This window comes from Stegostoma tigrinum, chromosome 42 (assembly GCF_030684315.1).
Source record: "Stegostoma tigrinum isolate sSteTig4 chromosome 42, sSteTig4.hap1, whole genome shotgun sequence".
In the NCBI taxonomy this organism is placed as follows: Eukaryota; Metazoa; Chordata; class Chondrichthyes; order Orectolobiformes; family Stegostomatidae; genus Stegostoma; species Stegostoma tigrinum.
Window position 1 is genome coordinate 15,056,909 of NC_081395.1, and position 15,054 is coordinate 15,071,962.

General features: G+C 45.6%; 1 pseudogene; it reads left to right on the forward strand.

The window, feature by feature from the left end:
- The window catches only part of LOC132206005 (zinc finger protein 420-like), a 59,722-nt pseudogene extending 48,603 nt beyond the window's left edge, over positions 1-11,119 (forward strand).
- Positions 11,120-15,054: the final 3,935 nt, after the last annotated feature.

Here is a 15,054-nt window from a genome sequence, read left to right on the forward strand (position 1 = left end):
GCCCTGTGAAACCAAACTGAAGCCCATCTAACCTACGCAATTCCACTATTATCCATATGTTTATCCAATGACCATTTAAATGCCCTTAAACTTGGCAAGTCTACAACTATTGCAGGCAGGGCATTCCACACCCTTACTACTCTCTGAGTAAAGAACCTACCTCTGATATCTGTCCTATATCTATCATCCCTCAATTTAAAGCTATGTCTCCTTTTGCCAGCCATCTCCATCCAGGGAAAATGGCTCTCACTGTCCACCCTATCTAATCCTCTGATCATCTTGTATGTCTCTATTAGGTCAACTCTTAAACTTCTTCTCTCTAACGAAAACAGCTTCAAGTCCCTCAGCCTTTCCTCATAAGACCTTCCTTCCATACCAGGCAACATCCTGGTAAATCTCCTCTGCATCCCTTCCAATGCTTCCACATCCTTCCTATAATGTGGCGACCAGAACTGTACACAATACTCCAAGAGCGGCTACACCAGAGTTTTGTACAGCTGCAACATTACCTCATGACTCTGAAACTCAATCCCTCTACCAACAAAACCTAATACACCATATGCTTTCTTAACAACCCTAGCAACCTGGGTGGCAACTTTCAGGGATATATGCACATGGACATCGAGATCCCTCTGCTCATCCACACTACCAAGAATCTTACCATTAGTCCAGTATTCTGTATTCCTGTTACTCCTTCCAAAGTGAATCAACTCACACTTTTCTGCATTAAACTCCATTTGCCACCTCTCAGCCATCTCTGCAGCTTATCTATGTCCCTCTGTAACCTGCAACATCCTTCTGCACTATCCACAACTCCACCAACTTTCGTGTCATCTGCAAATTTACAAACCCATCCTTCTACGCCCTCATCCAGGTCATTTATAAAAATGACAAACAGCAGTGGCCCCAAAACAGATCCTTGCAGTAAACCACTAGTAACTGAACTCCAGGATGAACATTTCCCATCAACCACCATCCTCTGTCTTCTTACAGCTAGCCAATTTTTGATCCAAACCACTAAATCACCCTCAATCCCATGACTCCATATTTTATGCAATAACGTACTATGGGTAACCTTATGAAATGCTTTACTGAAATCCATATACACCACATCAACCACTTTGCCCTCATCCACCTGTTTGGTCACCTTCTCAAAGAACTCAATAAGATTTGTGAGGCACAATCTACCCTTCACAAAACCATGTTGACTCCCTAATCAAATCCTTTTCTAGATGATTATAAATCCTATCTCTTATAATCCTTTCCAACACTTTACCCATAACTGAAGTAAGGCTGACAGGTCTGTAATTACCAGGACTGTCCATCCTCCCTTTCTTGAACAAGGGGACAACTTTTGCTATCCTCCAGTCGTCTGGAACTATTCCTTTAGACAATGACGACATAAAGATGAAAGCCAAAGGGTCCTCCCTAGCTTCCCAGAGAATCCCAAGATACATCCAATCTGGCCCAGGGGACTTATCTATCTTCACACCTTCCAAAGACTTCTCATGTCCACCCATGGCTCTTCTTCGCTCTCTCTTTAGGTCCTTCCTGGATAACTTGTAATTCTCAAGCGCCCCAACTGAGCCTTCACGCCTCATCTTTACAGAAGCCTCCCTCTTCCTCTTGACAAGAGATTCAACTTCTTTAGTAAACCATGGTTACCTCGCTTGACCACTTCCTCCCTGCCTGAAAGGTACATGCTCAGCAAGGACTTGCATTTGCTGTTCCTTGAACAAGCTCCACATTTCGAAGTGCACACCTACCTCCAAATCTAACACCTGGCTTGGTTCATGACCCAGAACCAAATCCAAGGTGGCCTTGCCTCTTGTTGGCCTATCTACATGCCGTGTCAGGAAACTCTCCTGCACACGTTAGACAAAAACTGACCCATCTAGCGTACTCGACCTGTAGCATTTCCAGGCAATACTTGGAAAGTTAAAGTCCCCCGTAACAATTGTCTTGTTACCATTGCTCCTGTCCAGAATCATCTCGGCAATCCTTTCCTCTACATCTCTGGAACTTCTCGGAGGCCTATAGAAAACTCCCACCAGAGTGACCTCACCTTTCCTGTTTCTAACCTCGGCCCATGCTACCTCAGTAGACGAATCCTCATCAAATGTCCTTTCTGCCACCGTAATGTCGTTAACTAATAATGCCACACCTCCCCCTCTTTTACCATCTTCCCTGATCTTGCTGAAACATCTAAACCCTGGAACCTGTAACAACCATTCCTGTCCCTCCTCTATCCATGTCTCTGAAATGGCCACAACATCGAAGTCCCAGGTACCAATCCATGCCACAAGTTCACCCACCTTATTCCGGATACTCCTGGCGTTGAAGTAGACACACTTCAAACCACTTTCCTGCCTGCCGATACACTCCTGCGACCTTGAAACCTTATTTATGACTTCAGTACTCTCAACTTCCTGGACACTGGAGCTACAATTCAGGTTCCCACCCCCCTGCTGAATTAGTTTAAATCCTCCCAAAGAACAATAGCAAATTTCCCCCCCCCCAGGATATTGGTATCCCTCTGGTTTAGGTGTAGACCATCCCTTTTGTAGAGGTCCCACCTACCCCAGATTGAGCCCCAATTATCCATGTATCTGAATCCCTTCCTCCTGCACCATCTTTGTAGCCACGTGTTCAACTGCTGTTGCTCCTTATCCCTCACCTCTCTAGCACGTGGCATGGGCAACAAACCAAAGATAACAACTCTGTTTGTTCTAGCTCTAAGCTTCCACCCTCGTTCCCTGAATTTCTGCCTCACATCCCCATTCCTTTTCCTACCTATGTCGTTGGTGCCTATGTGGATCACAACTTGGGACTGCTCTTCCTCCCCCTTAAGGATCCCAAAAACATGGATCCGAGATGTCATAGACCCTGGCACCTGGGAGGCAACACACCAATAGTGAGTCTCTCTCGTCCCCACAGAACCTCCTATCGGTCCCCCTAACTATGGAGTCCCTAATGACTAATGCTCTCCTCCTTTTCCCCCCTCCCCTTCTGAGCAACAGGGACAGACTCTGTTCCAGATACCTGTCCCCCATGACTTATCCCTGGTAAGTCGTGTCCCCCAACAGTATCCAAAACGATATACTTATTATTGAGGGGAATGGCCACAGGGGATCCCTGCACTGTCTGCCTGTTCCCTTTCCATCCCCTGACTGGAACTCATCTACCTTTTTTCTGTACCTGAGTTGTGACTACCTCCCTGTAACTCCTCTCAATTACCCCCTCAGCCTCCCGAATGATCCAAAGTTCATTCAGATCCAGCTGTAGTTCCCTAACACGGTCTCCGAGGTGTAAGAGTTAATATAATCGCATGATTGCTGGGGACTGGCAGGTAACAGAAAGTAGATGTAAATAGGTCTTTGTCTCATCCACACAATTTGATGAGTAGAGTGCCACGTATGTCTAAGGCAGGGCCTTTTGTTTTATTTAGTTCATTCAGGGGGTGTGGGCATCGCTAGCTGGACCAGTATTTATTGCCCAACCCTAATTCCCTTTCAGAAACTGGTGATAAGCTGCTTTCCGGTACTACTGCCGTTCATTTGAGGCAGGCAAAACCACGATGCCCTCAGGATTCTGACCCAGTGACAGCAAAGGAGTGTAGATACATGTTGACATAGTTTCAAATCGGGGTGGTGAGTGGCTTGGAGTGTCATTTGCAGGTGGTGAAGTTCACATGTACGTGCTGCCCTCGTTTTTCTATCTTGCATTTGCTGTCTAAAAAAATGCCTTGGTGAATTTCTGCATTGCATCTTGCAGATGGTACAAACTCCTGCCACTGCACATTGATGGTGATGGGTGTGAATGTTGAAGGTGGTGGATGAGGTGCCATTCAAGCAGGCTGCTTAGTCCTGGATGGTGCCATATTGTTGGAATCCAAACAATTCATCTGGCGGGACCTGCCTTGACAAAGCTGTGCTAACTCAGCCCTATTTTACAATGTAGAAGGAGGCTGTTTAACCTTTTAGTGTTTGTGTTGTCTCTTTGAAAGATCAGCCCTGTTTAGTCCTAGACACTGACTTGCTGTTTGTAACCCTGAAAGTTCCTCATTTAAAGGATTTTTTTGAGAATATTTGCAGCTCGGATTGTGGATGAGGTTGTAGACTTGCTCACCGAGCCAGTGGGTTTGGTTGGAGACGTTTCGTCACCCTGCTGGGTCACATAGTCAGTGCACCTCCGATGAAGCATTAGTGTTCTGTCCCGATTGTTATTTATATGCATTGGTTTGCTGGAGTGGTTGCTATCACTTTCGGTTCTGTTTTTCATTGAACTGGACGGAGGCCTGAAACGTCAGCTTTCCTGCTCCTCTGATGCTGCTTGGCCTGCTGTGTTCATCTAGCTCTACACCTTGTTATCTCCAGTATACAAACCATTGTGTTTGTTGACGGAGTTTGGTCAGAATGCCAGGCCTCCAGGAATTCCCTGGCATGTCTCTTTTTGGCTTGTGCAATTATGGATGTGTTGTCCCAGTCAAACTCGTGTCTTTCTTTGTCCATGTCTATTGAGACCAGTGGGAATTGGTGGCTAGTTGGTCTTCGTGTATCCTTATTGCCGGTTTTCTTCCAGTTTGGCCAGTGTAATGTTTCTCACAGCCCTTGCATGGTATTTTGTATTTTACGTTAGTTTTATTGGCTGTGGGTATGGGATCCTTTACGTTCGCCAGTAGCAGTTGCAGTTTGGTTGCGGTTTTGAGGGCTACCCTGATTCCTACTGGTCTGAGCAGTCTGGTGGTCATCTCCGATATGTCCCTGATGTACGGTAGGGTGACTAGTGTTTCCGGCCATGTGTGTCTTATTCTTGTGGCCTGTTGCAGAGGTAACAGCAGACTATGCTTTCTGGGTATCCATTCCTTTTAAAAACTCCATATAAATGCTCCTGTTCTGCTTTGTGCAATTTCATGTTGTTCCGGTGACCTGATGATGCTCTGTTTACAGGTGTTGCGGTGGTTGCTGGTGTCATTAAGTATCTGGCCCACATGGGTGGTTTTACAGTATACGCCAGTCTGGAATTCCCCATTGTTCTTACCTTCCTCTATTATGTCCAGGAAGGGTAGTCGGCTGTGGTTCTCGTCTTCTTTTGTGAATTTTATTCTAGTGAGGATAATGTTTCTGTGTCAGTGGGTTTCTTCTGCCTTATGTATTTAATAATCACAAAGGTGTTGTCTACCTAGCAGACCCAGAGTTGGGTTGGATAGTGGGGAGCACTGTCCGTTCTACTCTTTGCATTACTGCTTCTGCTATCAGCCCTGATATTAGGGATCCCATTGGTGTTCTGTTGATTTGTTTAAATACATGGCCATTGAAAGTGAAGTGGGTTGTGAGGTTGTGGGGTGCCTGCTTTCCTAATTCATCCAGCAGTGCGGCAATTGTCTCTTTGGCTAGGTCGATGTTTGTAGATGGGTGGCGCGGTGGCTCAGTTGTTAGTACTGCAGCCTCTCAGCGCCAGGGACCCAGGTTTGATTCCAGCCTCGGGTAACTCGGGTGCAGAGTTTTTACATTCTCCCCGTGTCTGCGTGGGTTTCCTCCCACAGTCGAAAGATGTGCAGGCTAGGTGGATTGGCCATGCTAAATTGCCTGTAGTGTTCAGGGGTGTGTGGGTTATAAGGGCATGGGTCTGGGTGGGATGCTCCAAGGGGCGGTGTGGACTTGTTGGGTCCAAGGGCCTGTTTCCACACTGTAGGGAATTTAATCTAAATAGTGCTGTTATTTCAAAGGATACCATTATTTCATCCCCTTCTATTCTGGTGTCCTTGATGATGTCGAGGAATTCTTGGGAGGAGTGGATGGAGTTGGTAGTGTGGTCAACTAAGTACTTCAGTTTCTGTTGTAGTTCTTTGGCTAATCTGTATGTTGGCGTGCCTGGTAGTGAGACAATTGGTCTGTGGGGGACCCTTGGCTTGTGTATCTTAGGGAGTCCATAGAAGCGAGTTGTGTTAGATCCCTCTGGCTTCATTTTTTTGATAGCCTGTGTTGCTGATGTTTTCTGGGCTGTGTAATTTCTTCAGGGTTGTGGTAATCCGGTTCCCTAACTGCAGCAACCCGGAATTGCGCAAAGCAGAACGGGAGCATTTATACGGAGCTTTTAAAAGGAATGGATACCCAGAAGGAACAATCTGCCCGTTACCTCCGCGACAGACCACAACAAGAAGACACAACATGGCCAGACACACTCGTCACCTGACCGTACATCAGGGAAATATCAGAGATGAGCACAAGACTGCTCAGACCCCTAGGTATCAGGGTCGCCCACAAACCAATAACTACCCTGCGGCAGCTACTGACGAACGTAAAGTGTCCCATACCCACAACCAGTAAAGCTAAAGTAATGTACAAAATATCATGCAAGGACCCTGAAAATTGATACACAGGCCAAACTGGCAGAGAACAGGCAATAAGCATACATGACGACAAATTAGCCATCAGGAAACCAATTCTCACTGGTCTCAATACACATTGAAGAAGGACGCAAATTCGACAACACATCCATATTAGGATGAACCAAACAGAGACATGCCGGGGAATTCCTGGACGCCTGACATTCTGACTAGAAGTCTGTCAACAAACACATTGACTGGACCCAATGTACAAACCACTGAAAAACAGAATGGGATGTAGTACTAACCAACCCAGCAAGCAGATGGATCTAAATAACAAACGGGACAGAACACCAGCGCTTCACTGGGGATGCACTGATGATGTTACCTCACAGGGTGACAGAACATCTGCAACCAAACCCACCGGCTGAAGTTCCTCATTCTCAAATACTTGACAACTCCCATTTCAAATTCTAAATCTAATCAGATGCAGCAAGAGCAGAAATTGCTGGGAAAACTCAGCAAGTCTGGCAGCATCTTTAAAGAGAAGTCAGAATTAACGTTTTGGGTTCAATGACCCTTCTTCAGAACTAATGGTAGCTTGGAAATGTTTGGCATTTATGCAGAAGATGCGGTTGTTTGGGGAGAGTTGAGTAAACAATACATAGAGGAAGAGCCCAGAAAGAGTGAAAAATAGTTGGAAGACAAAGGCCTGTGTAATGGTCACTCTGGGGGAATGAATAGCTGGTAATGGGAACTATTTAACAGTGAAATTAATGAACGTGAACAAGAAAAAATTTTAGAATGGACATGCAGTTGGGGAGAGGAGCTGAACTTCTTCAAGGTGGGCATAGCTGGAAGAGATGTAGCAGTGAGTTAAACACTATCCGCAGGTCCCCCAGTCTTTATGTCATCCGCAATCTTACTAATTAGGCCACCTACATTCTCCTCCAAATCATTAATACGTCACTAACAGCAGGGGCTCTAGCACTAATTCCTGCGGAACAGCACCAGCCACAGATCTCCAGTCAGAAAAGCACCCATGCATTGCTAGTGTCTCTCCTATGACTGACCCAGACTGCCAGCTCACCATGGATCCCATTTGACTTCATCTTTTGTATCTGCCATGAGGGATGTTGTCGAAAGTCCATATCGACAACATCTACCATTCTGCCGTCATCAATCTTCTTTCTCACCTCCTGAAAAATCTCATTGAGACAGATCCTACCTCGCATAAAGGCATGCTATCTTTAATAAATCCATATTTTTTGAAATGTGAGTAGATCTTATCCCGAAGAGTCTTCCAATAATTTCCATATCACTGACATAAGGCTCATTGGCCTGTAATTTCCCAGATTATCCCTGGTGCCCTTATTAAACAAAGGAATAATATCGGCTATTCTCCAGACCTCTGGCACCACTCCTGTGACTGAAGAGGATACAAAGATTTTGTACAAGACCCCAGCAATTTCCTCACCTGCCTCCCTCAACATTGAGGGATAGATCCCATCAGGTCCTGGGGACTTCCTTTTCAAAACGGCCGTCACCACTTTTTTTTTATATTCACATGCCTCAGAATGTCAAGATAACCCTTCCAACACTTGCCATCCACTATGTCCTTTTCCTTTGTGAACTCCAATGCAAAGTACTGTTTAAGGACCTCAGCCACTTCTTCTGGGGCCACATATAAATTCCCACTTTTTTCACAGTGGACCTACCCTTTCCCTAGCTAGCTTTTTAGAACATAGAACATAGAAAAGTACAGCACAGTACAGGCCCTTCAGCCCACGATGTTGTACTGTGAAATAAACCTAATCCAAAAATAAAATAACCTAACCTACATTCCCCTCAATTCACTGCTGTCCATGTGCATGTCCAGCAGTCGCTTAAATGTCACTAATGACTCTGCTTCCACGACTACCACTAGTAAACTATTCCACGCACTCACAACTCTCTGGGTGAAGAACCTCCCTCTGACGTCTCCTCTATACCTTCCTCCTAACACCTTAAAACTATGACCCATCATGGCAGTCAGTCCTGCCCTGGGGAAAAGCCTCTGGCTATCGTCTCTATCCATGCCTCTCATTACCTTGTACACCTCGAGCAGGTCACCTCTCTTCCTCCTTCTCTCCAGAGAGACAAGTCCAAGCTCAGTCAACCTCTCCTCATAAGACAAGCCCTCCAGTCCAGGCAGCATCCTGGTAAACCTCCTTTGCACCCTCTCCAAAGCCTCCACATCTTTCCTGTAATAGGGCGACCAGAACTGGACACAATATTCCAAGTGTGGTCTCACCAGGGTTTTGTACAGCTGCAGCATAACCTTGCGGTTCTTAAACTCGATCCTCCTGTTAATGAAAGCCAAAGCACCATATGCTTTCTTAACAACATTATCCACCTGGGTGGCAACTTTGAGGGCGCTATGGACTTGAACACCAAGATCCCACTGTTCCTCCACACTGCCAAGAATCCTGCCTTTAATCCTATATTCAGCATTTAAGTTCGACCTTCCAAAATGCACCACTTCGCATTTATCCAGGTTGAACTCCATCTGCCATTTCTCAGCCCAGCTCTGCATATCGTCAATGTCTCGCTGAAGCCTGCAATAGCCCTCGATACTATCAACAGCACTTCCAACTTTTGTGGTATCAGCAAACATACTAACCCACCCCTCAACCTCCTCTTCCAAGTCATTTATAAAAACTACAAAGAGCAGAGGCCCAAGAACAGAGCCCTGCGGGACACCACTCAGCACTGACCTCGAGGCAGATTACTTACCATCTACAACCACTCTCTGCCTCCTGTTAGCCAACCAATTCTGAATCCAGACAGCCAAATCACCCAGTATCCCATACCTCCCGACTTTATGAATGAGCCTGCCGTGGGGAACCTTATCAAATGCCTTGCTGAAGTCCACGTACACCACATCCACTGCTCGACCATCGTCAACCTGTCTCGTGACTTCCTCAAAGAACTCAATAAGGTTTGTAAGGCATGACCTGCCCCTCACAAAGCCATGCTGACTCCCTTTAATCACGCTATGCTTTTCCAAATAGTCATAAATTGTATCCCTCAGAATTCTTTCCAAAACCTTGCTGATCACAGACGTAAGACTGACTGGTCTGTAATTTCCAGGGATTTCCCTATTCCCTTTCTTGAAAAGAGGAACAACATTTGCCTCCCTCCAATCTTCCGGTATGAATCCCGTGGAGAGTGAGGAAGCAAAAGATCTTCGCCAGCAGCTTAGCAACCTCCTTTCTCGCTTCCCGGAGCAACCTAGGATAAATCTGGTCCGGCCCTGGGGACTTATCAATCTTAATGTTTGCCAAAATTTCCAGCACATCAACTTCCTCAATCTTTGAACTGTTCAAGCCTGTTTTCCTGCTCCTCAAAGTTCTCATTCATGACTAGGTCCCTTTCCTTAGTGAAAACTGAACCAAAAAACTCATTTAGGGCTTCCCCGATCTGCTCAGACTCCACGCACAAGTTCCCCACGTTATCCCTGATCGGCCCTACCTTCTCCCTGATCATTCTCTTATTCCTCACGTATGAGTAAATTGCCTTCGGGTTCTCCCTAATCCTTCCTGCCAAGCCTTTTTCGTGCCCCCTCCTGGCCCTCCTCAGTCCACTTTTGAGCTCCTTCCGAGCAAGCCTGTAATCCTCTAAAGCTGTGCTAGACCCTTGCTCCTCCACCTTACATAAGCTGCCTTTTTCTTTTTGACAAGAAGCACCTCTCTACCCGTCATCCAAGGCTCCTTAATCTTACCCCTTCTTACCTGTCTCAGAGGAACAAATTTATACATCACTCGCAACAACTGCTCCTTGTATTTGTATAAAATGCCTTGGGATGTTCCTTAATCCTGTTTGCCAATACCAGTCATTTCCTTTTCCTGCTCCTCTCTCAAACTCTCCTGCAGGAGACAAGAGTCCTGACTTGGTGTCAGGTTCTCTTCACTTAACGCAGTTGGGTTTTTATTTCAATTGACTGCTTTCATTCCACTGTTTCTTGTTTCAAATTCATGTTCCAGGGAATTGGAAAGAGAAGATTTACAGAAAGAGAACTCAGATCAAACATCAGGCCAAGACCTGCTGGAGACACTGGATTTGTCAGGAGGTGAATATCATTGGTCATTGACCATGGAAGGAGAAAGCACAGTTCACAGTGAAGAGAATCCGTACTCATGCTCTGTGTGTGGGCGAGGCTTCAGCCAATCGTCTGGCCTGGTGAGACATAGATGCAGTTACAACAGAGAGAAACCTTGGAAATGCGATGACTGTGGGAAGGGATTCAATTACCCGTCTGACCTGGAAACTCATTGGCGCAGTCACACCGGAGAGAGGCCATTCACCTGCGCAAAGTGTGGGCAGGGATTCACTCGCTCATATACCTTGCTGACACACCAGCGAGTTCACACTGGGGAGAGACCGTTCACCTGCAGTGAATGTGGGAAAGAGTTCACTGAAACATCTCGGTTGCGGAGACACCAGCGAGTTCACACTGGGGAGCGGCCTTTCACCTGCACTGAATGTGGGAAGGATTTCACTGAGTCATCCCACCTGCTGAGACACCAGCGAGTACACACTGGGGAGAGGCCATTCACCTGCTCTGTGTGTGGGAAGGATTTTACTCGGTCATACATCCTGCTGAGACACCAGCGGGTTCACACCGGGGAGAGGCCATTCATCTGCTCTGTGTGTGGGAAGGGATTCAGTCAAGCATCCAACCTGCTGACACACCAGCGAGTTCACCAGTAAATACAGTCTCTCACCATAAAGATCTCTCTCATTAAGTGATTTTGCCATTAATTACATCTGGGCCTGGATAATGTTCAATGAGATCCATTTCTGCTGATGTTACTGTACAGCTCAGTAATGGGTGTTAATACTCTGTAAATCAAATAAACTTCTTGTACGCACAATGTGTTTTGATTTTTGTACCATGAGATCACTGCTCTTACAGGGCGTACTTGTTTCTGTCTCCTACATATTTACTTCCAAAAACAATTGTGAGGAGCTCATGGAGCTTCTTTGTCCCTGCTGCTTCCCTCTCTCTCATTCTCCCAAAAGGGCCAAACTTGCCATGATGTTACTGAGTTTCTCTCTGAACTCCCTTTGGCCATGTTTCTTATTGTATTGGTGGTTGGGTGGTTCATTGAAGTCTCTTCCACACCCAGATACCTAGTGAGAGTGATGGGTGAACATGTGGGTTGGGGTGGGGAAGTGTGGGTTTTGGGCCAGGTTGAGTCATGAGAGCAGGGGACCAGAAAGAAGCATCTGAGTTATATTTATACGATCACTTGGTGATGAGGTCTCATTGAACTGCGATGGAAGCTGTGTTGGAGCACAGGAATAGGCCACTCAGCCCCTTGAGACTGCCCCTCCATTCGAGATCATGGCTGATCAAATTCTCTCAATGGCATAATCTTACGCCATCCCCTTGCCGTCACAATAACTGGAAATCTGTATATCTTTTGATCTTGCTCAATGACTGACCTTCCATAATCCTCTGCAGTAGTGAATTCCAATGGTTAACTAACCTCTGAACAAATAGGCACCTCCTCATCTCTGTCACAGTTGCCTTACTTTTTAATCTGACACTGTGTCCCCCGGTTCTGGAACTCACATTTAGGGGAAATATCCATTCTGCAGCTGCCCTGTTAAGCCCTCTAAGGATTTTAAGTTTATTTAACTGAGATCACCTCATTCTGAGCAACAGAGAATACAGGCTCAGTCTCCTCAATCTCACATATGAATGGCCTCACCTTTACAGATATCAGTCTGGTGAATCTCTTCTGCACTATTTCTGTAGCAAATATATTGATCAGAAAACAAGGATTCTACTGGTATCTGGTCATTACGCACAGGAAGGAAATTAAGAATAAATAAGAACTTTTTATACTACGTGTGTGGAAAGACCATGTGGATTACATTGAACTGAGAATGGCAGCTCATACGACAGCACGCTGGCATGGATAGCACTGTCTCTCAGGACCCGGGTTCAATTCCAGCCTTGAGTGACTGTGTGGAATTTGCACATTCTCCCTGTGTCTGTGTGGGTTTCCTCCAGCAGTTTAAGGATGTGTACGTTAGGTGGATGGATGTACTAAATTGCCCCATGGTATCCAGAGATGTGCAGGTTAGATGGTAAATGAGGGGTTGCAGGAATAGGATGGGGCGGACATGGGATGCTGTTTGGGTGGTTGGTGCAGACTCAGTGGGCTGAATGGCCTCTATCTGCACTGTAAGGATTGTGTGAGGAATCACTGCTCCTAACAGATGCACTTTCTTTCCAGCAAAATTCCTTTCAACTGCTCCGGCTGCCCTCCATCACTACTGGATGGAGTTCCCAGAGAACTGATCAACTTCTTTATTTAGTGCACTGCATCACTGTCACCACCTATGCTCAAGGTCCCACTACAAATTTCAGCCAAAAGAACCAGTACTGTGGAAACTGCTCCAGGGGTGGTTTCACAGTGATCTGTACAATTGTAGCAAGACCTCTGTGCTCCTATACTCCAATTTTCTTGAGATGTAGATAATCATGTTTTGCCTTCTGAGTTGCTTGCTGCACCTACATGTTGGTTTTCATTGACTTCTGAGCAAGGACACTTACGTTCTTTTGGACATAGGCAATTTCCAATCTGTCCCCATTTAAGAAATGCTCTTCACATCTACTTTTCATATCAAAGTGGATGACCTCAAACCTACTTATATTATAAAAGCTGAAAACATTGCTGATTTGTAAATCAGGAGTAAAATGGGAACTGTTGGAAAAGGTCAGCAGATCTGGAGGCATCGGTGAGAAGAAATCAGAGTTAACATTTCGGGTTGAGTGAGCCTTCCTCGGGACTCCCTTGACCAGAAGCGTTAACTCTGATTTCTCTCCGCAGATGTTGCCAGACCTGGTGAGCTTTTCCAGCAATTTCAGTTTTTATTCACATTATATTCCACCTGCCATCCTTGTTCCCACTTACTGAGCCTGACTAAATCTCCTTTTCAGCCTCTTCAAAGCACACCTTCCCGTCTAGTTTTGTGTCATCTGCAAAGGTGGGAGTGTTAGAATGTCGGTCCAGCATCGCTGCTTCCAAATCATTTAGATTGCAAACAACCGGGGCCGAAGGCAACAGGAGTCACAGTCTACCATCTGAGGATGGCACATTTATCACTGTTCTTTGTTTTTTGTTAATTTTGTTGATTAAAATTTATCAATCTGTCCAAATTCTCATCTGTGTTCAAATCATCTGCCCGCGATTCCAAAACAAAAATTCAGATTTTACTTCTGTATGATAACGAAAATGTTGATGCCATACCTTGCTCCACCCGGCCCACACTGTGACACCATTCTTCCATAAATCATACAGTGCAGAAGAAGTCTTTTGGCTCATCAAGTCTGTACCACCAAACATACAGTAATGCTACTCTAGTGCCACTTTCCAGAACTAGGCCCACAGGCTTGAATGTTATCTTACTTTAAATGCTTTGTTAAAGGTTGTGAAGCTACCCTTCCAGGCAATGCATCCCTGACCACAGCACCCTTTGGGCAAAAACATTTTTTTTTGTCAAATTCCCTCTGAATCTCCTGCCTCCCACCTTAAAATTATCTCCCTGCCCCTTATTATTGGCCTTTCAATGAAAGGGAGTAGCTGCTTTCTATCCACCCTTTCCATTCCCCTCTTGATCTTATACACCTGAGTCAGGTTCCGCATCCCCCACCCCAACTTTCTCTGCACTGGATGTGAGTTTGCTCGCTGAGCTGAAAGGTTAGTTTTCAGACGTTTCGTCACCATTCTAGGTAACATCATCAGTGAGCCTCCGACGAAGCGCTGGTGTTATGTCCCGCTTTCTATTTATCTGGTTAGGTTTCCTTGGGTTGGTGATGTCATTTCCTGTTCTTTTTCTCAGGGGATGGTAGATTGGCTCCAAGTCAATGTGTTTGTTGATGGAATTCCGGTTGGAATGCCATGCTTCTAGGAATTCTCCTGCATGTCTCTGTTTGGCTTGTCCTAGGATGGATGTGTTGTCCCAATCAAAGTGGTGTCCTTCCTTATCTGTATGTAAGGATACGAGTGATAGTGGGTCATGTCGTTTTGTGGCTAGTTGATGTTCATGTATCCTGGTGGCCGGCTTGCTGCCAGTTTGTCCAATGTAGTGTTTGTCCCAGTTCTTGCAAGGTATTTTGTAGATGACGTTCGTTTTATTTGTTGTCTGTATAGGGTCTTTTAGACTAATGAACTTAAAAGACCCTATACAGACAACAAATAAAACGAACGTCATCTACAAAATACCTTGCAAGAACTGTGACAAACACTACATTGGACAAACTGGCAGGAAGCCAGCCACCAGGATACATGAACATCAACTAGCCACAAAACGACATGACCCACTATCACTCGTATCCTTACATACAGATGAGGAAGGACACCACTTTGATTGGGACAATACATCCATCCTAGGACAAGCCAAACAGAGACATGCACGAGAATTCCTAGAAGCATGGCATTCCAACCGGAACTCCATCAACAAACACATTGACTTGGAGCCAATCTACCATCCCCTGAGAAAAAGAACAGGAAATGACATCACCAACCCAAGGAAACCTAACCAGATAAATAGAAAGCGGGACATAACACCAGCGCTTCGTCGGAGGCTCACTGATGATGTTACCTAGAATGGTGACGAAACGTCTGAAAACTAACCTTCCAGCTCAGCGAGCAAACTCACATCCAGAA